At 34.2% G+C, this 27,661-nt stretch overlaps 1 protein-coding gene across 12 annotated transcripts in view; it reads right to left on the bottom strand.

Annotated features, from left to right (window-relative positions):
- The window catches only part of CLOCK (clock circadian regulator), a 112,285-nt gene that overhangs the window by 65,262 nt on the left and 19,362 nt on the right, over positions 1–27,661 (bottom strand). For 5 of the 12 annotated variants that reach the window (XM_064486428.1, XM_064486439.1, XM_031434363.2 and 2 more), the window contains 2 exons: positions 18,644–18,774; positions 15,256–15,299 (listed from right to left, as the gene is read on the bottom strand). The exons of 2 other annotated variants lie outside the window; for them this stretch is intronic. The gene's annotated coding sequence lies outside the window, so the exon portion shown is untranslated. The remainder of the gene's footprint in view (positions 1–15,255; positions 15,300–18,643; positions 18,775–27,661) is intronic. 5 more of the 12 variants (XM_064486441.1, XM_031434380.2, XM_064486444.1 and 2 more) reach the window with 3 other exon arrangements.

Here is a 27,661-nt window from a genome sequence, read left to right as displayed (position 1 = left end):
ACAAGGTAAACTGGAAAATTCACAAACATGGCAATTAAACACTCTTGAAAAATCAACAGGTCAAAGAAGAAATTACAAAATGTCTTGAGACAAACAAAAACATTACACATCAAAGCTTATGGGATGCAGCAAAAACAGTACTAGGAGGGAAGTTTACAGTGGTAACTACTACATTAAAAAAGAAGAGAGATCTCAAATAAAGATCCCAACTTTACATCTCAAGGAACTAGAAAAAGAACAAACTAAGCCCCAAACTAGCAGAAAGAAGGAAATAATAAAGATTAAAGAAGAAACAAAATAGAGAATTAAAAAAAAAATTTTAAAAATGAAAGTTTTTAGCAGAGAACAAGAATAGGAAACACTGCAAGCAATACCACAGAAATACAAAGTATCATAATAAACTACCACGAACAATTAAGCACCAACAAATGAGGTAATCTAGAGGAAATAAATTCCTAGATACATACAACCTATCAAGACTGAATCATGAAGAAACAGAAAATCTGAACATACAAGTAACTAATAAGGATATATGAATCAGTAATCAAAAACCTCCCAACAAAGAAAAGCCCAGGGCCAAATATTCAACTGGAGAATTCTACCAAACATTTAAAGAATTAACACCAATCCTTCTCAAGCTTTTCCAAAAAACTGAGGAGAAAGGAATACCTCCAAAGTCATTTTATGAAGCCAACATTACCTTGAGACAAAGCCAGACAGACCCACAAGCAAACATCCCTGATAAATACAGATGCAAAAATTCTCAACAAAATATTAACAAATCAAATATAATAGCACATCAAAGAATCACACACCATGATCAAATGGAATTTATCCCTGGGACACGATGGCTTGCCATACAAAAATCAGCTAATGTGATAAACCACATGATAAAAATCATATGATTACCTCACAATTAATGTAGAAAAAGCATTTGACATAAATCAACACCCTTTTATGATAAAAACACTAAACAAACGAGGAACAGACAGAAATTTTCTCAACATAATAAAAGCCATTTATGAAAAGCTCCACAGCTAATATCACACTCAAGAGTGAAAAACTGAAAGTTTTTCCTCTAAGATGAGGAACCAGATAGGGATTTCCACTCTCACTACTTCTATTCAACACCATACTGCAAGTCCTGGCTAGAACAATTAAGCAAAAAGTAAAACGCATTCAAATTGGAAAGTTAGAAGAAAAATTATCTCTGTTCACAGAGGTCATGATCTTATATGTAAGACAGTCTACAAAAAAGTTACAGCTAATAAACATCAAAGTAACAGGACACAAAATCAACATACAAAAATCAGTTGCATTTTTATACACTAACAACAAACACTGAAAAAGAAATTAACAATGCCACTTAAAATAGCATCAAAAGAATAAAACACTTAGGAATAAACTTAACCAAAAAGGCAAAATTTTTGGTATGGAAAGAACTTCAAGACCTATCAATTTTAATTAGAAATGTTCTTTCATTAACAAGGAAATCAGGAATTTTCTTACTATTTTACATTGCAGAAGTGGGATATCACTGTAACATTCTTATTTTTAACATTCTTCTAAATCATGAGCTCCTTCAAAGCAGGAATTATACTTTACTTATTCATCTATTACTAGGACTTGTCAAAATATCTGGCAAATACTAAAAACTCAACAAGCATTGTGAATAACTGAATTAACCAAGATCAACCCAACCTTGCCACATCAAAGTTAATACAAAACTTTACACTCAAAAGTTTGCTTCTGACACATCCAATGTCCATTCTAATTTAAAAAAAAGAAAAAAAACAGGAATATATTGTATATGTAATATGACAGCAACAAAAAGGGTTTTTTTTTTTATGGCAACAACAAAATCCTTGGAGATTGAAGGAGTCAAATAAAAACAATAGGTCTAAGTCAAAAACACCAGAGAAACAGGACTGAATTCCTAAACTACGCATGAAGTAAAATTCAGAAACCAGATTCTAGTGTCCTACTTGCTTTTAAAGGTACTTTGGGATAGGGTTATTTAGTCAGAATTAAAGCATTTAACAAACTCACCATGCTGGAGAAGGATTAAGTATAGAAATCAAGATCAGGAGTTTAGAGTCAGAAAAGCATGGGAGAAAATCTTTGGACAATTTACTTATTATCCTAAGCCTCAGAATTCTTACCCAAGGCAGTTGTTGTGAAGACCAAAGGATACAATCCACAAGGATACCAATTATTAACAAAATAAACACAAATGGCATTTCCCTCTTTAAAAACCAAAATTAAATACTTAATTTGCAGTACGAAAACGGGTTATTATTTTTAACAAATAAGGGTTTCCAAAAGATACGCGTTAAAAAGTTAAAACCCAGCCAAAAAGAAAAGAAAAGTATAACTAAATAAGCCATGAAGAAAACAGATCATTAATAAATGTAAAAATTATTCCTGCCTAGAAATCAAAGAAATTCAAGTTAAAACATACTATAGTTAAATATTAGTGATTCCTTAAAAATTCTACTTCATATATTATCACTTAGCAAATATTTACTGAGCACCAACACAAGTGACTAATACTATACTGACTGTAGTTTTCAAATAGTGAAATAGACACAGCCACTACTTTTGAGGCACTTCCCAGAGAAGGCACAAAGTGCTCTGTTGATACACTAGGAGTGACAGAGAAGTTAAGGAAGTCTCCTGGAGAAGTAATACCTAAGCTGAGATCTAAAGGATAAATAAGAGTTCACCAGGCAAAGAGACAGATAAATTTGATCTATGCCAGAAAAACAGTGTATACAAAAGTCTGGAGACATAAGTAGACCTGTGCGTCTAGAGTACTATAAGTGGTTAAGTATTACTAGAGCAAAAACCTAAGGACAGGGGTAGGGTAACAAATGAGAATGAGGTGAGCAGATCATGAAAAGTCACACAAAGGGACCCTCCCCCTCCCCATGAAGACACTGAAAGGTTTTAAGCAGGGAAATGGCATTAATAAGTTTGTTCTTTTGAACTATCATTCTGGATACAATATAGAGAATGGAATTGAAGGAGGCAGGACTAGATTTAGGGACTAGTAGGAGTATTATAATGGTTCAGGTAACAGATATAGAGGCAGAGGTTACAGAAAGAAATATAGAAATTTTAATAGATACTAAGATGATTAGACAGAATTTGGTGACTGATGAACAGAAGTCAGAGGCAGGGAGCAGTCAACAGTATTACTCAAATTTTGGTTTGGACACATGTGTCAGTTAGATAGGTAACATAGGAGGAATAAATTAGAGGGGAGTGGGAAGGAATGATGTTGAAAGCAGTAGCTGACATTTTTTGAACATTTACTATGTGCCAGGCATTCTTCAAAGTTTTCTCTCATTTAAGACTCAAAAATCATATTCACCTCTATTATTATGTCCATTTCACAGATGAGGAAAATGAAATACAAAGAGAAGAGGTAAACTGGACAAGTTCAGCAGTAAACCTGAGATACAAATCCTGACAGCTTAGCTTGAACTATGCTTTTAATCACTCTGTTACAGATACTTCAGAAATACTTTCAATGATGGATTCAGTTTTAGACATGTTGTGTTTAAGATATCTATGGGACATGCAAGAAAAGTGTCCAATAGGCAGTAGGAAGTGTGGGTTTTGGCATTCAGGAAAGAACTGGGTGAAGATGTCAATGGGAGCCATCAACTCAAACATGTAAATTAAAAATAATGATTAGATGGGCTTTTCTAGAAAGAACATACAAAATGAGAAAAAAAGGCTAAGACTGAAACCAGGTGAAAAATTAGTTATCTTAGAGACAGGTAGAAAATTAGCTAGTAAAATGGGAAGGAGGCAGAGCAAAGAATTTAAAGAAATGGGCTCTACTGAACAGACTGATCACTAAAAATGAAATAGAATCAGCAAAAAACAAAACAACAACAACAACAACAAAAAGCCCTCCCTGCAAACAAAAGTCCAGAACCAGATGGCTTCACTGAGGAATTCCACCAAACAACAAAAGGGCAAAAATCACATGATCATCTCAATAAATGCAGAAAAGCATTTCATAAAGTTCAATACCCATTTATGATAAAAACTCTTACCAAGATGGGTACAGAGAGAACATATCTCAACATAACAAAAGCTATTTATGACAAACTCACAGCCAGCATAATACTCAATGCTGAAAAACTGAAAGCCTTTCCACTAAAATCTGGAACAAGACAAGGATGCCCACTCTCACCACTTCTATTCAACACAGTCTTGGAAGTCCTAGCCACAGCAATCAGAAAAAGAAATAAAAGGGATCCAAATTAGAAGAGAAGAGGTTAAATTGTCACTGTATGTGGATGACATGATACTATATAGAGAAAACCCTGAAGGCTCCACACAAAAACTACAAGAGTTGATTAAAAAGTTCAGCAAGGTTACAGAATACAAGATTAACATACAGAAATCAGTCGCTACACTAACAATGAAATATCAGAAAAAGAAGAGTACAGAAACAATCCCTATTAAAATCATATCCAAAACAATAAAATACTTAGGAATAAATCTGACCAAGGAGTTGAAAGACTTATACACAGAGAACTACAAAAATTGACTAAGGAAATTAAAGATGACTTAAAGAAATGGAAAGATATCCTTTGTTCTTGGATTGAAAGAATCAATATGGTTAAAATGGTCATACTGCCCAAGGCAATCTACAGATTTAATATGATCCCTATCAAATTATCCATGACATTTTTCACAGAACTAGAACAAACCATCCTAAAATTTATATGGAATCACAAAAGACCCAGAATTGCCAAAACAACACTGAAGAAAAAGAACAAAGCTGAAGGAATAACCCTCCCAGACTTCAGACAATACTACAGAGCTACAGTAATAAAAACAGTATGGTATTGGCACAAATGAGACATATGGATCAATGGAACAGAACACAGAGCCCAAAAAATAAACTCACAGACCTACAGTCAATTAATCTTTGACAAAAGAGGCAAGAATATACAACAGAGAAAACACAAGTCCTTTCAGCAAGTAGTGCTGGGAAAACCGGACAGCAGCATGTAAATCAATGAAGTTAGAATACTCCCTCACACCATACACAAAAATAAACTCAAAATGGCTTAAAGATTTAAATATAAGCAAGATACTGTAAATCTCTTAGAAGAAAACATACGCAAAACGTCCTCTGACATAAATCTTAGCAATGTTCTCCTAAGGCAGTCTACCCAGGCAATAGAAATAAAAGCAAAAATTAACAATGGAACCTAATTAAACTTACAAGCTTTTGCACAGCAAAGGAAATCATAAGCAAAACAAAAAGACAACCTATGGAATGAGAGAAAATATTTGCAAAAGATGAGACTGGCAAGGGCTTAATTTCTGGAATGTATAAACAGCTCATACAATTTAATAAGAAAAAAGCAAACAACCAAACCAAAAACAGGCAGAAAACCTAAACAAGCAATTCTCCAACGAAGACATACAAATTGCCAATAGGCACATAAAAAAAATGCTCAATACTGCTATGCAAATCAAAACTACAATGAGGTTAATTAACATCTCACAGTCAGAATGGCCATCATTCAAAAGTTAACAAATGATAAATGCCGGAGAGGGTGTGGAGAAAAGGGAATCATCCTACACTGCTGGTGGGAATGTAGTCTGGTGCACCCATTATGGAAAACAGTATAGAGATTTCTCAATAAACTAAATCAGACTTACCATATGATCCAGCAATCCCACTTTTGGGCATATATCCAGAGGAAACTCTAATTCGAAAAGATACATGCACCCCAATGTTCATAGCAGCACTATTTACAACAGCCAAGGCATGGAACCAATCTAAACGTCCATCGACAGATTACTGTCTGTGGTATATTTACACAATGGACTACTACTCAGCAATAAAAAAAGAATAAAATAATGCCATTGCAGCAATGTGGATGGACCTGGAGATCGTCATTCCAAATGAAGTAAGCCAGAAAGAGAAAGAAAAATACCATGTATCACTCATGTGGAAAAGAAAGAAAGAAAAGAAAGAAAAGAAAGAAAAGAAGGAAGAAAGGAAGAAAGGAAGAAAGGAAGAAAGGAAGAAAGAAAGGAAGAAAGAAAGGAAGGAAGGAAGGAAGGAAGGAAGGAAGGAAGGAAGGAAGGAAGAAAGAAAGAAAGAAAGAAAGAAAGAAAGAAAGAAAGAAAGAAAGAAAGAAAGAAAGAGAAGAAAGGAAAGGAAAGGAAAGGAAAGGAAAGGAAAGGAAAGGAAAGGAAAGGAAAGGAAAGGAAAGGAAAGGAAAGGAAAGGAAAGGAAAGGAAAGGAAAGGAAAAAAAAGAGGACACTAACGAACTCATCTACAGAACAGAAATAGACTTGCAGACATAGTAAACAATCTTATGGTTTCTGGGGGGAAGGATTTGGGTAGGGATAAATTTGGGAGTTTGAGATTTGCAAATGTTAACCCCTATATACAAAAATAAATAAAAAACAAATATATCTGTATAGCACAGGGAACTGGATTCAATATCTTGTAATAACCTTTAATGAAAAAGAATATGAAAACTAATTTATGTATACATACACATGACTGGGACATTAAACTGCACAGCAGAAATTTCACACTGTAACTGACTATACTTCAATTAAAAAAAAAGAAGAAAGCCAAAAAAAAAAAAAAAAAGTAAATTAGGGCTCTCTTTCTGAAAAAAAAGTTTGATAAGAAGTATCATTAACTTGAAATACTTATGTTCTTTGGCCTAGTAATTTCACTTAAAAACAAAAGGAAATAATCAGAGATGTATCCAAAGTTTTATATTCATTACACTGTTATTTAAAATAGTAAAGCTAGAAAGATTTAAACATCCAACAGCAGTAACAGGGGCATCAAAATACATCAAACATAAATCCAAATATGCCAAAGTATCAACTCTTGTTATTCCTGAGTAATAATACGAATTTTTTTTCCTTTTTTACTTTTTCTTTAGTACTTTCTAAAATTTCTCCCATAAGCACGTATTATTTTTGTAATCAGAAAAACTTAACTGCTGCCTTTTTAATTTTTGGTTGTTTTCCATTGTCCAATACTAGAGCCCTGGCTATGCAAAAGAACATAAAATACATGTTATCCACTCCAGAGAACAAGACATGAATAACAAAGAAACATGCTACTGTTACAAAACATGAGTAAGAGGCTATTTTCCTATGTATTTCACATAATTTAAAGAAAATAACTTTTCATTTAATCTAATCATTACTAATTTTAAAACTATTAAAAAGTTAACTCAAGAACCTGGGTTTAAAAAATGCAAATTAAATAAATCCTTTTCTAACCTAATAACCTATTGACCCACTGACCTACTTCGGAATTTAGGTTAGTTAAATCTGATATCACAGGTATTTCTGGGACTGATGGATCTAATAACATTAATTAAAAGTCGTGCTGAAATTGACCAGTATAATACAAAATCCAAGCAACAATCCTTAACTACATTCATCACCATTTATGAAAAATTCAAATGTACTTCTGCAGATTACTGTTTGTATTATAGTTAAGAAGATAATTATTTCTAAGAGAACAATTTTAACTTGTAAAGAAAGACTGAAATATCTTTAAAATTAATTAATGTATGAGTAAAGGTGAAATTTAACAGCAGTTCTCAATCCAGTAGTGAATGGGAACATTAGCCCTCCTCTATAATGGATATAAAATATTAGCATGATGAAAAACACTCTAGACTCTACAACAATTTCTAAGAACATGAATTAAAAATTGACAGTAAGAACAAGAAACACACCCCAAATCAAAGTCTCATGAACCAGACCTCTTACAACCAAAGAAGATTCTGTTTCAAGACAAACATTAAATGCTAATAAATTCTAGCCTGTCAAATGTTTAGACGTGAGGTATTTTTGAAGTCTTATTAAGTAAACAAAAACTGAAAGATTAATAAGCTCTCTCAGTGGCACACAAGACTATTCCAATGATTCAACTAATGTATTTCTTCAAATTATGTCTGAGCTCCCTCTTCATATAATGGACTGATCTGGTCCACACAATACATGAGCACCGTAATCCTTTCTTGAGATGAGACTGAGGCCTGAGCCTGTCCTCAGCCTCAAATGAGCCCTACAGAAGATCTGAAGGTGCAAGGACAGCCCAAGCCTAGGTCTCAGCATGAACTACACACTGAACCAGGTACCATAACCCTGAATCTGTACACTCTGCACCAGGCCTCACACTAGTATCCACAGCAAGAGAAAGGCAGCCCTGTGGTAGGCAAAATAATGGCCCCACTTAAAGGACCACGCCCTAACCCCTGAAACCTGCACTATGTTACCTTATATGGCAAAAATGAACTATGCAGATGTGATGAAGTTTAAAGATTTTGAGATGGTAGATTATCCTGGGTTATCTAGATGGTCCAAAGGAATCACATGAGTCTTTAAAAGCAGAGGGTCTTTCCTGGCTGTGGTCGAGAGAGCTGTGAGACAGAACAGTCAGAGACATGCTGTGTTGCTGGTTTTGAAGGTGAAAGAAGGTAGCCACAAGCCAAGGAATATGGGCAGCCTCTAGAAGCTTGAAAACACAAGGAAACATTTTCTTCTGAAGCCTCCAGAAAGGAATGCAGCTCTACTGACACCCTGCTTTTAGCTCAGTGAGATGCACGTGGAACTACTGAGCTGCAGGACTCTAAGATAATAAATTTGTATTGTTTTAAGCCATTAAATTTGTGGTACTTTAATGGCAGCAAAAGAAATTTAATACAGGTCCAAAATCTCTGACTGCTCTTGATAAATCTGCCTTCCTCAAACCCTCTCTCTATCCATATTTAAAATAATCTGAGGGCAGAGGGTGTAGCTCAAGTGGTAGAGCACATGCTTAGCATGTACAAGGTCCTGGGTTCAATTCCCAGTACCTCCTCTAAACATAAATAAATAAATAAACCTAACTACCTCCCCCACAAAATAAAAAAAAAATTATATAAAAAATAAAATAAAATAATCTGCCTAGGAAACCATTAGAATGAATCCCATTATACCCTACTTTCCTTTTGTATCAGTCACCAGGAGGAGCCCAAGACCCCCAGGTCATCTCCCATCACCTAGACTCTTGTCCCTTTATACTTTATATATCCCCACATTAACCCCTTTCCCTTTTCTTTCCCATTTCCAAAATCCTTTAATTGTGTCCTCTGGAACTTACAGTATATTATTAGCAAAATATCCTACTTCTTCAATATTGTTGTTGCATACTCTCTCCACCTTTCCTGCACCAACAGAAAGTTCACTCTTCTCTAAGAGTTCTGCTCTAGCTCCATGCCTTCCAAATGATGACTGGTTTTCTCTCTCACATCTCATATGAGTAGCCCTGGTGTGAGATGGACTTGTTTCTCACTGTCCTGAATTATTCTCCTTTCTCCCCCACTAAACTCCCCAATTTTGAATCTCATGCCTCCAATTAAGCTATTTATCATCTCCTTGTTGTAAGCATTCATAAACCCCCAGAACAAGCCTTCTCATTCCCTGAGGGCTGTTTCTCTCTCCAATACCTCTTTTGTCATTATTTTTGGACTGTGATATCCACAAAAATGATCCTTCGAACATCTTGGCCAATTCCTTGATCTCCTCTCCTCCAACAATCCTGTGCTCACCTCCCACTCATCCCCCTGAAGTTACTCTAGAACTCAGCATTACCAACAATCACATGCCCCTCCATATTCTTAATTTCAAGCACTTTATCCCTCTGTATCTTACATAAGAGCTGGGAGAGCATGTGATCTGCTTGATTTGAATCCATACACACACACCACATACACTAAAAAACATACACATTTTTTTTCTAACTGGCTGTATAGCTCTAATTTATTTATTTATGTTTATGCTTTTTTTTTTTTTTAACCTGTCCTATCCTCCTAATCTTTGCTGGGCCTTCAGTTTCTCATCTCACAGAGCAAGGCAGGTTATCTGAGATGGTCAGGGGATATAAGAGATAGTGTCAGTCTCTGTTGGTCAGGCTGCTCATCATCCTTTATGAAAAATGCTTAATTCTTTTTCATGTTTGTCCAAACTCTAGCCTTCCTTTTTGCCACTGATTCCTTTGTATGTTTAACATACAAATAAGCCATTCCATGAGCCATTCTGTGGCAAAATGCAGTAATAGCTTACAACTCAAATACAGCTAAAGTCAAGCTGATAATAAAAACTTCCTATACTTCCAACTTAACAGCATTTACTAATAGAAGTGCAAAGAATACAAATATTAAAGAACATGTGGAGGGAAACTAAGGCTTCTGAAGATCACTTGCTTTGCTACATTTTAAGACGCTAATTTTCCTTTCTAGCTTCATTCTCTCTCTCCAGCCTCATCTCCCACTTCACCCTCACTGTTTACATACTCCCTACTCTCCAGCCACACTAAATGTATCACCATTCCTATTAAGTCAAAAATAAAGATCCCTGGTATACAAAGATCTACCCAACATATTATCAACACAAATGACTTCCTAGTATACAAAACAGAATTGATCTTCCAGGAAATCACACTGTCAATCCCGACGGTGAATCAGGATTCAATTCATCAATTTGTAAAACTCATGTTAGTGAAAAACTTAAACAGAGGTACTGTGTATTAACTTCCTATAGCTGCTATAACAAATCACCACAAACTTAATGGAACGAAGCAGGACAAATTTACTTTCTCCCAGTTCTGTAGGTCAGAGTCCAACACAGGTCTCACTGGGCTAAACTCAAAGTGTCAGCGGGGTTGCATTCCTTTCTGGAAACGTGAGCAGAAAAACTGCTTCTTTGCCTCTACAAGCTTCTAGAGGCTCTGTGCATTCCTTGACTCACGCATGGATCTCCTCCTCAACCTTCAAAGCCAGCAGCAGGCCAAGTCCTTCTCACGTTGCCATCTCTTTCACCTCCCTCTTTCTTTATAAAGACCCTTGTGATTACACTGGGCCCACCCAGATAATCCAAAATAATCTTCCATTATAAATTCAGCTGATTAGTCACCTTCATTCCTCTTTGCCACATAACCTAATACAGTCACAGTTTCTGGGAACTTAGGATGTGGACATCTTCGAAAAGCCATTATTCTGCCTATCACACACCATGACCCAAGAAGTCTCTTTCATCAAGACAAAGTATCTTCTGGGGATAAACATTAAATAATTTGATCTATCAACAGATAAAAGATCATATCATCATGTCCATAAGTTTGTAACTTCTGAACTATCTTTTCCTTTTATGTTCCTTCAAGGGAATTGAGAAGCAATGTGGATGACAGTTTCAGATGCCTAAGTTCAACTGCAACTGAAGTCTAACTTTATTGCTATATAGCAGCAACAGGCTCTATGGATGTTTGCTTAGTTTAATGCCCAAATGAATATGAGAGCATGCTTCTCCTTTTGGACAATTATTTAATATATATACTACACTCTCGCATAATTTATAAGTATCAAACAGATGTACAAAAAAATTAATTAATCCAAGTCTTTGTGGAATGTTTTCTTTTTAAAAGGCATCTGAGATGGATCTCCAGAAAAAGAGAGAATGAATTACAACAACCTAAAAAAAGTACAGAATTTCATTAGTGCTGTAAATCTATAGGGATCTGTTAAGAAATCTGCTTAAGTATTATGAAAATGATAGGCTTAGGGTCAGCTCATGAGATATTTACTAACTTATAACTAATCTGTATAAATATAATGACAATGTTATGACATATTATGTATTTCATCAATGAGGTCACCAAATCCATATAGAATACTAAAAAATGTGCCAACTTTCAAAGCCACAAGTATTCCCCTAACTTTTTGCAGTGTAATCACTTCATAAAAAAGACAATTATTTTGACCTATTACCTGAAATGACAAGGTTTGAGAAAATTGCAGGGCAAGATCCTATCTGAATCTGTGGAGTATCAAGGGAGATGGAACTCAACTTGCACAGATATATTTTTTTATTTGCAGCATGCAAGTATGAGTAATTAAGGATAAGAGGATGTTTAAACAGCCCGCTAATTAACAGCCAGAAGGCCCATGACCAGGTTTCACAGGGTGCAACCTAGACTTAACAAGTATTATAGAATAGATACATATCCTTGATACGGAAGAAAATGACTTGAGATTTCCACTGATTTATCTTCAAGTCTGCTACTGAGCCCATGCAATAAATTTCTATTTCTTGTATGTTTCTGTTCTGAATTTCCTACTTGATTCTTTTGTATGATTTCTGTTTCAGAGAACTATTTTTCTACTCATTTCAAAAAATGTTCACTTTTACCTCATGGAACATGGATATATCAGTTGCTTTAAAGTCTTTTCTGATAATTTCATCATCTGCATCATCTCAGGGCTGGCATCTATTGTCTTTTCCCTGTTTCCTTAAGTTTAAAAAAAAAAGTCACATTTTTCTGATTCTTTGTATGTCAAGTAATTTTGGATTATATACTAAGCATTCTGAATATTAGGTTATGAAAGTTTAGATCCTATTATCTTTTGGAGAATTTGGGTTTTTTGCTTAAGTTTAGACTACAAGTTCTGTATTGCCTTCTAAGAGTGGGAGTTCTAATGTTAGCTCAGTTTTCAAAGCCTCTGCTATGTTATTTGGGTTTATCCTTACACACATCACTCAGAGGCAAGTCTGGATTTGAACACTGGTTTGTATTGTACATCAGTTCTCTAAGTCTTCGCTGTGTTTCTCTGGATCTGTTCTGTGCACATGTAGCTCATGAGTGACATGGGTATCCTCTCATATCAGCTCTCTTCTGATATTTCCCTAGCATGCTCCAGTTTCCAGGGGCCTGTTTCCCAAAACCTCTGACCAGAAAATCGGTTTTCTCTCAAGGTTTTAAGTGCTTGTGCCACCATGACAATGCAACTTTATAGGTGGAGATGGTCTCAGGAAAGGCTTGGGGGAGAATAAGCAAAAAAGGGGTTTTTTTCCCTTGTCCTCTGGCTAGAAATAGGGAGTTTTTCTAAGGGTTTTTGCAAATTTCTACATCCATTGTGCAGTTCCATAATTTAGCCCACCATTTGGTCAAAGTTGGGTCATAGAAAGAAAGAAAAGTAAATTCACCATTATCTAGACTATTCCTCAAGTTATGACTCCCCTTCTCAATCTGCCTGCTATAATTAATTTTCAGAGATAGTTACTCTGTATTCTATTCAGAATTTTTAGCTCTAGAGAGGCTTATCCATTGTATTGTCCATTGTATTATATCCATTTTCCTAACACACTTTTCACCTAATGGCTTTAGTCAACGACTGATCATTATCTAGATCCATAATTCTATTAAGATACTGCATTGTAGTGAGTGTCTAATCCTATCATTCTCCCAGGATTTCTTGTTAGCTATGATTCTTCTATACAGTAAACTTTCTGTCTTAACTATTTGCTTATCCTGGAATATAATCTGCGCAAAAAAAGATAAATGGTTGAGTCTTTCATTTACCAATGATTTTCAGCTGTTCCCTATGAGGGTTTTTTTTTTAAGTATTATTATGAACTTCTAAACTCCTATATATTTGTGTTTCAATCTACAACAGTCATTAAGTCATTATTTATCTTTAAACTAATTTTTATGGAAAATTTCAAACATACCCAAAAGTAAAAAAGACTAATTATTAACCCAAATATCCATCATCCATTTTCAACAATTATTAAGTCATGGTCAATCTTGTTTCATCTTTGCCCCTGCCCCCTTCCTTCCCATCCTTTGTATCATTAGAAGCAAATTGCCAAAACTGTATCATTTCATCTGTAAATACTCCAATATGAATCTATAAATTACAAAGACTTTACAAAAGCATAACCACAATATCATTATCACATTTTTAAAAGGTAATAAAAGATGTATACAAACTCTACATACAAAACAACAAAATATTCTGAGATAAATTTTAAAGACCAAAATATATGGAGATATACCATGGTTAATGTATTGAAAGTCTCAATATTGAAAGATGTCCAACATATCCAAATTGACCTACAGATTCAATATTAAACAAGTCAAAAATATGAAATAATATTAAATTTGCTTAATATTAAATACAGAATTTATTTATTTACTTATTTAAGAAACTGACAGGCTGAATGTAAAATTTTTACTTAAATTCATAAGGACTAAGAAGAACCAAAGCAATTTTAAAGAAGAAAAGTTGGAAGATTTAAAACTACAATAATTAAAAGAATATAGCACTGGCAAAACAACAAACAGACCAATGGAACAGAACAGGGTCCAAAAATAGACTCACAGTCACCTGAATTACAACAAAGGTAACTTACTTCATTACAGTAAGAAAGGACAGTCTTTTCAATAAATAATGCTGGGCCAAATGGATTTCCATATGGAAAATAAAATGAACCATGAATCCTACCACCTAAGAATAAATCTAAATGTAAAAGTTAAAATAATCAAGCTTATAGAAGAAAACAGCAGAATATCTTCTTGGCTTTGAGATAAAAAAAGGCTCCTTAAAACACAAAAAGCACTAATCATAAACAAATAATTTGATAAAAAGGTCTTCATTAAAATTAAGAAATTATCTTAACTAAGACACACTACTAAAAGAGTGAAGAAGTAAGAGAGATGTCTTTAATACTTAATCCAACAAAAAATTTAAATAACTCCTGCAAATCTGTAAGATAGACAACCCAAGACAAAAATGGGCAAAAGACATAAACAGCCATTTCTTAAGAGGATGCCCAAAGGATCAACAGGCATACAAACATCTGCTAATTTTTAAAGTTATCAGGGAGTCATAAATTAAAAGTACAAATAAAATTTCACAACATATACTGCAGAAGAGCTATTCATTTGAAATACTAATAACTGAAAGTGCTGATGAGGATGGAGAGCAACAAGAACTCTTATACACTGTTGGAGAAGTGTAAATTGTTTCAACCACTTTTGAAAACTAGGAGTATCTACTAAAGCTAAACAGCCAAATACCCTGTCCCAGCAATTTCACTCCTGGATATTTATCCAACAGAAATGCATACATACGTAACAAAGACATACTTGAAAATGTTCACAGCAAAATTCATCATAACAGCCAAAAACTGATTATGATCCAAATGCTAGTGGAAAGTACAATGGATAAATAAATTATGGTATATACATATAATGGAGTATTACAAAGCAGTGAAAAAGGATGACCTATTATTGCTATATGAATCAACATGAACAACTCACATAATAACATGTTGATCAAAAAAAGACACAAGAAGTTCAAAAATAGACAATACTAATGAATATTGAATGAAGTCAGAATAATAGTTACCTTTGGGAGTGCGTGATGACTGTCAGGGGGCATGAAGGAGGCTCCTGGATTGATGAAAATATTCTATATCTTGATCTTGGTATTGGTTAAATGAGTGTTGACTTCATAAAATTTCATCAAAATGACACTCAGTATTTATGCACTGTATAATATGATGTTTTAACTCAATATAAAATATTTTTTAAAGTTAGCAATACTATGTGGGCCCCTTGATTTTTTAATTTTTAGGGGTTTCCCCATCAGTCTGCCTCTTACTTGGGTACTAAAAAGTCCTATTTACTTCCTTTTTCTGAGTAATTACCAAAGAATAGTCTTGATATGTGGCTCCTTCCCACATTATAAAGGCAAAAGCCTAGCTTGAAGTTAGATCTAAATATGGAATTTTTCTTAATATAAATACAATCAATTTTTCTACATTAAGTTCCTGATTACCAGTTTCCACAGCTTCTATTTGGAAAAAAGAGATAAGAAAACACAAAGCTTCTGAGGCTTACTATCTAAGCTCTGTTTTAGCTAGAATTGAAAAAACAAATCAAGGCAAGGTGTCAGCATAAGGTTGTTGTGAAATAAAATATATTATTAAATGTAAAATATTTAGAATATGACAAGCACAAACTAAATACTCAAAAAATATCTGCAATTATTTATACCAGTTTGAAAAACACTATAATAGATTCTTATTCTTGAATTTCCTTCAAAATACTTAAGATAAAAAAAAAAAAGATCTACTTTTAAAAACAAAGCATATTTATGGAGCCAAGGGACTTAACAGACTTTTAATGAAGCAAGCTGAAGTGAACATTAAAGAAACTACAGGACAGATGAGAATTAAATAGACTGTATCTAAGATTTTTTAAAGTTCTAAATTATACTAATAGATATTTAATGATATTATGATTAGAACTCCTATATATATTTATCCAGCTCACTAATTGTTAACATTTGCATCATTTTCTTTATATAAGATAAACATATTTCCTGAAACATTTGACAGTAAGTTGCATATATCATGTCCTTTTAACCCAAAATACTTCAGTGTGTACTTCCTAAGAACAAAGACATTTTCATCAATAATAATATAGTTATTAACCTCAGGAAATTTAACAAGTATAAAGTATTTTAATGTCTATTTTCCAATTTTTTAACTGAGCAAATAAAGTCCTGTAGGAGTGTCTTCTTCCTCCAGTACAGGATACAGTTTAAAGTCATGTATTAGATTCAGTTATCATATCTCCCTAGACTCCTTTAATCTGTAAATGTTTTCCTCAACCAAATAACTTTTAAACTATCTCATCTTTACAAGATATTCTCCAAGGTAATATTTTAAAAGTTGGGTTCTTGAGCAGACTATATAGGGAAGTTTCATTAAAAATAGAGGCTCAATGGAAAAGTTGGGAAAAGTTTCAGACAACTTAAATGAGAATATATAAATCTTCCTATCCAAGAGTGGCTTTAGTATATATACATTTTAAAATTTTTTAATGAGGGGGCTTCTAGATTTCTTTGAGACTGCTGATTCTCGGATTGGTGGTTTATCTTGTCCCTCAAGATTTCAAAAAATTATAATATATAATCAACTGAGACAAAATAAATCTGGCCAATGATTTGACAGCTATCTGTAAGGAATGGATCCAGAGAAAACTATTGCTTTCATCAAAATTCCCTCCTACAGTTAACAAAAAACACCCAATTCTAGTAAGCAAATCTTTAAAGGTACTGGCATTATTATGATTCTGCATAGATGTAACAGCTATTAGCCACAACAGGATTTATTCCTTCACTCAACAAATAGTGACCGTATGCCAACTATGTGTCAGATCTATGGTAGCTGCATGTGGATCCAACAGCTAAGAAACAGGCATGGTACCTACCCTTAAAAAGCTTACAATTTAGTAAACCTAAAGACTCCTGTTTTCAGACAGGACAGGTATTACTTTCCCCTATTTTGAAAATGAAGCACCTATGATGCAGAGTGATAAATATGTCCAAAGCCACAAAACTATTAAGTGTTCTAGAGGGACAAGAAAGGTAGATCCTAAAATCCTGGTCTTTTATCTCCTAATACAAAACTTAACCTACCTCTATCAGACTGCAGAAGAGCTGCTTAAGAATATCCTCCAACCTATCCACAGACTCCAAAAGGGACCACATCCCCTTCATCCCCAACATATGTTCTAGCTTTGTTCCATTGAGTCAGTCACCAACTAGTTTCCAAAAAATGTATTAGCATTTTCACTTTAAAAGTAACAGGTTATCTCCAAACACAGAGAAAAACAGAAACTACACAAAAGGGATATACATTTTTAAGTGCTTACTATATTACCATAATACTAAAACCTGGTAAAAAAAAAAAAACAAAAAAAAAAACTGAGAGTATATACTAATTTCTTTCTGCATATGCCCACATACATTTATTTTAGAAGAAAGGTTAGAAGAATCAATTTCTCTTGATTTATTTTCGGTTTTAAACAGAAACATAGGTCAATCTACTAAGAATACGGATTACACTTTTCAGGACAGAAAAAAAGGATAAGTCACTGAGAGTTGCTATCAACTTTCACCTCCCTCTAATTTCCCCCAATTTATCTCTTACCCTAGCACTCAATCTACAAATACTTCTCCAACTATGTAGAGGTCAGCTAATTTATTCTGTAAAGGGTCACACAGTCAATAGTTTTGGCTTTCTGGGTCCTAACGTCTCTGATGCAACTACCTAACTCTGCCACTACAGCTTGAAAATAGCCATACACAATATGTAAAAAGAGTGGCTGTATTCCAATAAAGCTTTATTCATACACCCTAAAATCTGAATTTCACATAATTTTCACATGTCAAAAATAGTCTTCTTTTGGCATTTTCCCCCTAACCATTTAAAACTGAAAACACCACTCTTAGTTCTTGGGTCACACAAAAACAGGCAGCAGGCTGGATCTGGTGGTTTGCAGACCCTGATGGAAAGACTTGCTTGCAACCTGGAGCTGCAGTAGGTGACTGGCCCTTCTCTACCTCAGTCAACTGATTATCTCTACCTTTATCTAAACCTAAAATCTGACAGGAAATAGTTCTTATTCTACTTTTCAGTCATTTTGCAAATTATCTTTATCTCAGAAAAGGACAAATTATAATTCTTACTTAGGGGTAGTAACGGAAAAATTTCAAGAATTGCTGGAAAAAAAAAAAACTTTACCATCTGGATATCAATTATACCAACAAATAACTTCACTCCTCATAAGAATAAAAATTCTAAAGATAAATCAAGGGAAGTAGTAGATCATATATTTTTATAATACTCTGTCCTTTGCTCCTTGCCAGAAGATTGCAAACCTCACTGCAACCAATAATTATGCCAAAAAAAAGAAAGAAAGAAAAGAAAAAAAAGATGGCATACCTCTGAGCTCAAAATGAAGATTGAAGGTATCTAGTGAAACTCACCAAGTTGTAAAGATTCATCTAAGAGGAATGCAGAATTTTCCAAAGGCATCTTACACTGTGACAAAATCAGCTTCTAAGTTTCAGCAGCTTTACAGGAAAAAAAAAAAATTCTGTAAAACAAGTGCAGCTGTGGAAATAATGTTAACCAAATTCTAAATAACAATACTTCCAGTATTTTTTTCCCATCCACGTATACAGCATTAATTGGGGCATCCTATATGCCAGGAATTGGGGATGTAGCAATGAACATGTCAGATCCCATCAACCCCTCTGGGACCTCAGTCTATAGAGCAACTCCAAATGGGATAGAAGGCTTTAAGAATTATGATGGTGTGAAGGGAAAGCATGGCAGAGATACAAACCAGTCTGGTGGGAACTGGTTAAGAAAGGTCTCCTAAAGGAGGGGCATTTAATGCATAATAAGTAGGATCTGACCAAATAAAGTAAGCAGAGAGGGGAGAGAAAGAACGTGTTTCATTGGAAGGGAACAGCCTGTTCAAAAGGTCAGATTTCGGAGAGAATATGGCATTCATGTGGAAGTGAAACAAGTCCAGTGTGGCTGCTCAGAGTAAGAAAAGGGATGAGAAGGTCATTCTCTAAGATGGGCAAGGGAGGAAAGAAAAAGGTGAAGCAATTTGCCCCAAGTCACACACTCTACTTGAGAAGGAAGAAGTCGATCATTTCAGGGGGCTTTTGTGAGGGTCTGAGGGAAAACTGCCCTAGGCCAATAGCCAGCCTAGGATGGATGATCTGATCAACTGACCCTCTGGCAAAATGACAGGGAAGAAGTCAGTCTCAGCACCATTCTCAATTACTAATTAACAGTTGGCATGCATTCCACTATGTATGAAACCCAGTTTTAAGTGCTCAACATCGTGTTAATTAATTAAATCCTCACAACATTCCTATGAGGTAGCTATTTTTATTACCCTTTATTTCCAGTATGGTTTTATGAAACGGCCCAATCATGGTCATTAATTTTTATTAATGATTAAAATAAAAATTATTGGCAATGTTAACAACACTTCTTACCACAATATCAGAAGCATTTTAATTACTTTTCAAACAAAAAAATACTATTTTAAAGATCAATTAACAAAAACGAAAGACTTTCCAACTTTAATTTGGTAATTTCCTGATTAACTAGCAGTTCTGTTGGGGAAATTCTGTTCCTTGCTCATTCATTCACTTATTATGATAAGTTCTACATATCCAATGATCAGGGAAAAAACACTAAATTTCTGCCCTCGTGGAGCTTTAGTCACTGAAATACAATAAGGATCAATATCCCCTGGGTATTAATAAATTTTCTTTTTGCAACATATCCTAAGTTTTTTGAATGAATGAAGAACCAACAACCAACCAGACAAAAATCTGATGCAACAGAGGAAAATCAAAATCTGAGGGAAGTGGATTGTGAATAAAAATTAAACACATGTTAAAGGAGGAGGAAGAAGAACAATAACTGCTCCACTAGAAAAGGGAACCCTCGTACACTGTTGGTGGGAATGTACACTGGTGCAGCCACTATGGAAAACAGTATGGAGGTTCCTCAAACTACCACAAGATCCAGCAATTCCACTCCTGGCTTTACTCAAAGAAAACAAAAACACTAATTTGAAAAGACATGTGTATGCCTATGTTCACTGAAGCACTATTTTCAATAGTCAAGATATGGAAGTAACCTAAGGGTCCATCAATAGATGACTAGATAAAGATCACGCACGCACGTGCGCGCACACACACGCACACACACTGGAATACTACTCAGCCATAAAAAGAATGAAATCTTGACATTTGTGACAACGTGGGTGGACAACATGGGTATCAAGCTAAATGAAATAAGTCAGAAAGAGAAAGACAAATGCTGAATGATTTCACTCTTACGTAGAATCAAAAAAAACAAGATAAATAAACAAACAAAACAAAACAGAAACAGACTGAGAAACAAAGAACTGGTGACTGTCAGGAGGTAACAGGGTAGGGGGAATGGATGAAATAGGTGAAGATGATTAAGAGTTGTATAAAACTTTCAGCTACAAAATAAAGTCAAGGAGATATAACAGAAATACAGTCAATAATACTGTAACAACTCTGATTAGTGACAAAAGGTAACTGGACATATTATGATTATTTCATAATGTATAAAAGTATTGAATCACTATGCTGTATACAGAAATTAATATAATATTGTATGTCAAGTATAACTTAATTAAAAAAACTATTCCACTGAGGAACATACTCAGGAAGAATGAAAAAGAACCCTAACTCAAAAAGAGCACAGAGAAGTAGTAGTAATCACCCATAATGATGAAGGTCCTTAAGAGACTCAAAACAGTTGTGAAAATAAAAAGTAAATACATATTACACAGCAGAGGATTCAAGATTATAATCTAGTGATGAAAGATTATACCTTAATCCAGCAGTCTTCATGCGGGGTACCAGATAGTTTTTAAAGGTATCAGTTTCCAGATTCTCAATGTCTATAATTACCAACCAGTTACTGGAATAAGTCAGAGCATCATGCTAGTTTCTCCTTTACTATACTCTATTTTATATTCACCTTCTTTCAGTTCACAAGAGGAAGACATCTCTCACATATCCAAAATCTCACTACAATGCATTTCCCTGAAGAAATATCCAGAACACCAAAGGAATAACCTGAAATACTGATATCAGGGGAGTATCCTTTAATGGAGATATCACATACTTAAGGTGGTCCTGTCTTTCCCTATCCCAAACACTTTTTTAAAAAATTATTTTATTTATTTATTATTATATTGTTTAAATTATTTTATTTGGGGGAAGGGGGTAATTAGGTTAGTTTATTTTTAGAGGAGATACTGAGGATTGAACCCAGGACCTCATAAATGCTGAGAATGCACTCTACCATTTGAGCGATACCCTCCCCCGCCACACACTTTTATTAAGAAAAACACGTGACATTAAAAAGGAGATATTTTGGCCCTAGTGCACTATTAAATCCTCAAGAACAGAGAATAACAAAAATTTTTCACTAAGAAGCCCATCTGAGAGAGAATCCAATGAAAATGGTGATGATAAATATTGAAGAAAGCTGTCAGTTAGTTCATTCAGGTAAAAAGCTTATGGCCAGACTCCTTATCTAATTTATCTAGAAATATTTACAACTCAAGATCTGGGACTAATTTAGCAGGAATATGCTATAAATTCTACTATAAATTATATACCTAACAAAATTATAAATAAGTGTCTTGTAAATCTCATATTTATTTATTACCCAGTATCTTTTCTCTTCACCATTAATTTCCACTGAAACCAGTCTCATTCAATTCTAATATATTTAAAATTCATTCATGGTGATGAAACTTCTTTTCTTTAACACTTAGACCATCACAGACACAGTTAATAAACATTTTGAGTTTCAATTTATATTCATATTTTTGATGTCCAGAAGCATTTTTCAACTACTGAAAGAAAAGAACTGCCAACCAAGAATCCTATATCCAGACAAAATATCGTTTAGGAAAGAGAGGGAAATTAAAATGTCCATGGATGAAGGAAAACTAAGAGAACCTGCCATCAGTAGACCTGCCTTAAAAAAAAAGAATGACTTTAGGAATTTCTTCAAACCTAAAGGAAGTTATAAAAAAAGGAACATTGGAAAATCAGGAGGGAAAAAATGGAAAGAGTAAAAAGAGTATGGGTAAACACAACAGACTTTCCCTTCTCTAAGTCTTCTATATTATTTTTGATGATTTAAGCAAAAATTCTAACACTGTGTGATATGGTTATCAAGATATGTAAAGAAAATATAAAAGGCAATTAAATTAGAAAAGGAGGTTTGGGGGTGGTAGTTAAGGAACTTAACCAGTAGACTATAGTAAGTTACGTACACATAATATAAAACCTAGAACAACTACAGAAAAGCTATTCAAAGAGATACAATCAAAACACTATAAATAAAACAGGACAGAATCCTTAAAAAATGTTCAACTAGTCCACAGGCTTCTTTCTCCATCTCCAACTATTACTGAAAAAGGAGTTGAATTAAGGCTACTCTATCCCCAGGCAGGATGGATGTTGAACAAGTCTGAGGACACGGATGAGTCACATACTCTAGGGGTAGAATTTGCAAAGCACTTATAATATCAACTTTGACATTACTCTCACATATTGCTGTTGGGAGTAAATATTGGTACCAACTTATGAAGAACAATACATCAATACCTTACAAAATTACAAATGTTCTTATGCTTTGGTCCAGCAAAACAGAAGATTATAACCAGCATTTTTTAAATGAAACAGGATAGGAAAAAAAAAGTCAAAGTACAGGATATCTAATAATGGTAAGGGTATTTCCTGAAACTGTTTTATTAGGTATGTGTTAATGTGTGTGTATGTGTGTACTGGGTCATAACATAAATTATAGTTCTCACTATAGGTTGCGGTCAAGGAAATTTGGAAGCCATTATTTCATCTCAAAAAGAGCCTGGGCAAAGGAACAAACTGACTCTTTGGAAAGGGAGGGTTCAATACCCTGATGTGAAGAAGTAAAAGGAAAGAAAGGCATATAAGGAGACAAAGCAAAGGCAAGGTAGTATGTTACCATGCTATACAGAGCCACGAGAAACATGGCCAATTCGGGGTGAATGCAGGGGAGAATAGGAAGAGAGAGAATTTATCTAACTGGGGCCAAAAAAAGAGACAGAAGAGATCCATCAAAGTTTGTCCCACAGAGTGTTAATTCCTAAAAGGAATTCCAAATATTTCTTTTTCCCTCAATGACACTATTTTCTTTGCTTACTCTTTTTAAGGTAAGTTGTAAATTATGTATGTGGCTTACATTTGTCTTTCACATTGTATTTCTATTGGATAATGCTGGTCTAGAGCCTGGAGTGCTGCTAACCTCTCTGCATTCATCTGCTGATTTGTCAGAAAGATGTGAAACATCTTCCACTGTCATTTTTCTTCTTTCCCATTATGGGAAGAAATGAAAGTTTCTGAATCCGCAACTGTGTTCAATGAAAACTAAAAGCAGCCCACAAAAATAATGTCTCCAATCTTCTTTTATAACTTCTTGAAAAATAATGCAGTAACTTGGGCAATACAAAAAAAATTAAAAAACTGAAAAAAAGATGCAATAGTGCTAATTTTTTCCCATATTCTATCACTCCTCCACATGACACCATTATTCTTCTATTTTCATGTTATCTTTCTAGGAAAGATAGAAATAATGAATCATGATGAAATAAATCTTAAGATGATGAACTAGCACAATATTTAAAGGTAAGTGAATACAATTGATGCAAGGGAGTTTTATTTAATTTTTAAAGTAAATTTTGCCTTTGTTCTTTGGAAAACCTCCATAGTAACTAATCACAAAATACTAGTCCTTACAAATAGAAATGTTTAAAAAAAAATCAGAAAGTTAGAATTAAATCCAATGGATATTGATGTATACTAAGGATTAATCAAAAATTGGTAAGTAAAAGGTAACTAATAAAGCATTTTTCTTACCTGTCCTGTTAAACTATATTTCAAAGTAACTAAAGTGACCTAATCAGTGGGCGCTAGTCCTTCAAAGTATTTTAGCTAATAAGAACAAAAGCAATGACATAATTAGGTAGGCAACAATCATCACTGGACTTTAAAACCATTAGGAGAAAAAGTCAATGAATTGCACAAACGGATCATGTTGTCACCAACTGAGTGCAACTGATCTTAGCATCTCCAAAAATGAGACAGATACTCTGCACCTCTTGATGTAATGAAATATGCAGTATGTAGTACTACTTATAAAATGTTCTTGTTTAAGAAAGAGTCAAACTGGAATATATCAAACCTTTGTATCATATATTCTTAACAGCAGCAATGTCACACCCAAATGGTGAAAAAATCTTAAATAAGTAAATTAAAATGGTTTCTTGCCCTCCAAAGCACAATGCTTTATCTATTCTTCGGTCTTGGGGGGCAGACAATAAAGAAAAAAATGTCTTCAAGTGAACAACAGTGGAAAAAAATAAAGGTTGAGTAACACTGCTTTAGACCAAACTTTCAGGTTATACTAATACAGGAAAGGCTTTAGTAAAATGACATCAGGAAGAAGCAATCTGATAAATCCAGAATGTGAACCATTCTACAAAAGACAACTGACCTAGTTTCTTCAACACAGATGAAAAAAAGGGAAAAGGTTGTAAGGCCTTGTCAACTGTCCTAAAATTTTAAAAGATTCAGAGTCTTTAGTTTAAGAAATATACTTTAAAATATTTACAAATGAATGATATGTGAAATATGATTCAAATAGTATTAGGAGAGAGTAGATGGGTAAGGATATAGATGAAGCAAGACAGATCCTGAATTAATAGTTATTAAAGGTGGGTGATGGGTTGATGGGAGTTCATTATTCTACACTGTATACCACTGTGTATGTTTAAAATATTCCATTAAAACAAAAGCATGTGTTATTTGAGGAAGATTTTGCACTCTCAAGAAACTGGAGAACTGTGTAACACATAGTTTGCTCAAATATTTTCAATCAAAGGTGATCTATAAACTCATGTCACTCTCCTTCCAAAAAAAAAAAAACCTAACAACCAATTGTTAATACCTCATTTGAATCCTGATTCAAACAAACCAATAACAAATGGCATTTTTGAAACAATTGAAAAATTCTGAATATGGACTAAGCATTATATGACATTAATAAATTACCATTAATTTATAGTTAGATGTGGTAATGATACTGAGTTTATGTGAGAAAATATCCTTACTTTTTAAAGAAACATATATAAGTATTTAGGGGTGAAGTGACAATTTCTTTCATCCTTTTCTTTCTTTTTCTATTTTTTTTTTCCAAAAGAAAACCTGAAGAGTGAAAGAGATGATGATGACAAACATTTTGTTTTGCCTCTTTTGCCTTTGGAAAGCCTACTGATAAGAGAGCACAAATGTAGAAAAAGTGAAATCTATGAAACAATGAAAAGAATGCAGAAGAAAATTACAAAGAGATGAAATGACACAGTAGATTTCTGGAGAACAGAAAGCAGATCCAAGTGTGTTAACAGGTTACACAGAAATAAGGAAAGCATAGCTCAAAATACACACATAAAGGGACTAGAGTTGGGGGAGGGTATAGCTCAGTGGTAGAATGCATGCCTAGCATGCATGAGGTCCTGGGTTCAATCCCCAGTATCTCCATTTAAAAAAATAAAAGTAAGTAAAAAATTTGAAAAAGGGACTAGAGTGGAGCTCTAAGTCAATCATGCTGAGACTCTAGGCTCAGTGTTAGCAGGTAAGCAGGCTGAAAACAAGCAACCTATAAAAAAAGCTTTATCTGTCTCTTTTCTCTGCACCCCTCCCCTGGCTAAACAAGGCCCAGTGTCACCCCTAGGCCTAAAATTGCGAAACTTTTTTCTAAAGAAATCTAACAAACTGCTCAGAAAGAAATCAGATGGATGTTAGTGTCCGGAGGGCTCATGTCAATATGACAACTGGAAAGCTCCTGAGAATAACAATACTTCTCTGCTCTTCTGCTCTAAACCCAAACTTGCCAGCAGACAAGATGCTCCATCTATGTACAGAGAATTACCAAGTACTCTTTTCAAACAGAGAAGGTAATTTCAAACAAAAATCCACCTATCCAACAAGGGAAAAAAACCTACCACAGCTACTTAAAATAATCAAGATAATCCTGTAGCAATATACATGAACCAACAATAATAATCCCCAGCCATACAAGGAAAAACCACAGCTAGAAAAAGACCAAAATAAATAATTAGATCAACTAACCCCAGAAGAACTAAAGATTATTCACGGTACAGAAAAAAAGGATACAAAACAAAATATCCTTGAGATACTCCTAAAGAAACTGCACTCAATTTAAAAAAACAAAACAAAACAAAACTCAGAATGCCACATATTTAATAATCAATGATACAGATTTCATTACACTAAGAACTGTTATAAATGCTTAACAAATATGAACTCCTTTGTCCACAAAATAGTTATTAACCTCATTTTGTAGTTCAGAAACTGAGCATAGAGAGGTTAAATAACTTGCCGAAGGCCACATGGTTATTAAGGGTGGAGCTGGGATCTTAACCCATAGTCTGGTAGTCTGGTTCCATCATATATGCTTTTAACTACTATATTACACTGCCTCTTGAAATGATACCCGGAGAAAACAAGCAAAGCTACTGAAATATTTACAATCTGCTTACAGTCATAGGAAGACAGGAATATACAGTTGAAGAAATCTGCTATAATACAGAATTAAAAACCAATGGCAGAAAACAGAAGAAGAGATAAAGACATAAGGATCAAACAGAAAGCCAATAATCTGCTGGTGAGCATTCCCAAGTGGGAGAACATAGACAACCAGGAAATACTACCAAAGAAATAATAAGAGAACATTTTCCACACCTGAAGGGAGAGACCTGTATTTCAACTGAAAGGAACCTACAAACTCCAGAGAGTCTGGATAGAACAACAAAAACAATTCATACCTAGACACATAACTCTAAAATTCCAGAATTACAAGGACAAAGATAAAACACTAAAACTTCCAAAGAGAGAGGGAAAAGGTTATTAAAAAAGTAACAAGACTCAGAGTAGCATTAGACTCCCTTCCATTTTGATCTAAACAGAATAGAGCAAAATCCATTAAGTTCTTACGGTAAATTTAATTTGAATCTAAATTTCTGCACCCAAACTATTAAGCAATTATGAACCAGGACAAAAACTATGTTCAGGCATGCAAGAATTTATAATGTTTACATCTTAAATACCCTGTGTACTTAAGTTAATTTAGAATACATTCCAGCAAAAAGGGGAGTGCCATGAAAGAGAAAGATACCTAAGAAACAGTAAATCTAATGCAGAAATACACTGAAGGAGTATCTCAGAAAGATATACAGCAGACTACCAACCCATGAAGACTGAGGCAGGAAGCAGAAGAACTCTAAGAGGGATGTCTCCAGGAAAATGAGGAATT

This window comes from Camelus dromedarius, chromosome 1, assembly GCF_036321535.1.
Source record: "Camelus dromedarius isolate mCamDro1 chromosome 1, mCamDro1.pat, whole genome shotgun sequence".
In the NCBI taxonomy this organism is placed as follows: domain Eukaryota; kingdom Metazoa; phylum Chordata; class Mammalia; order Artiodactyla; family Camelidae; genus Camelus; species Camelus dromedarius.
The sequence above is the reverse complement of the archived record's forward strand: the minus strand, read 5'-3'. Positions and strand labels throughout refer to the sequence as shown.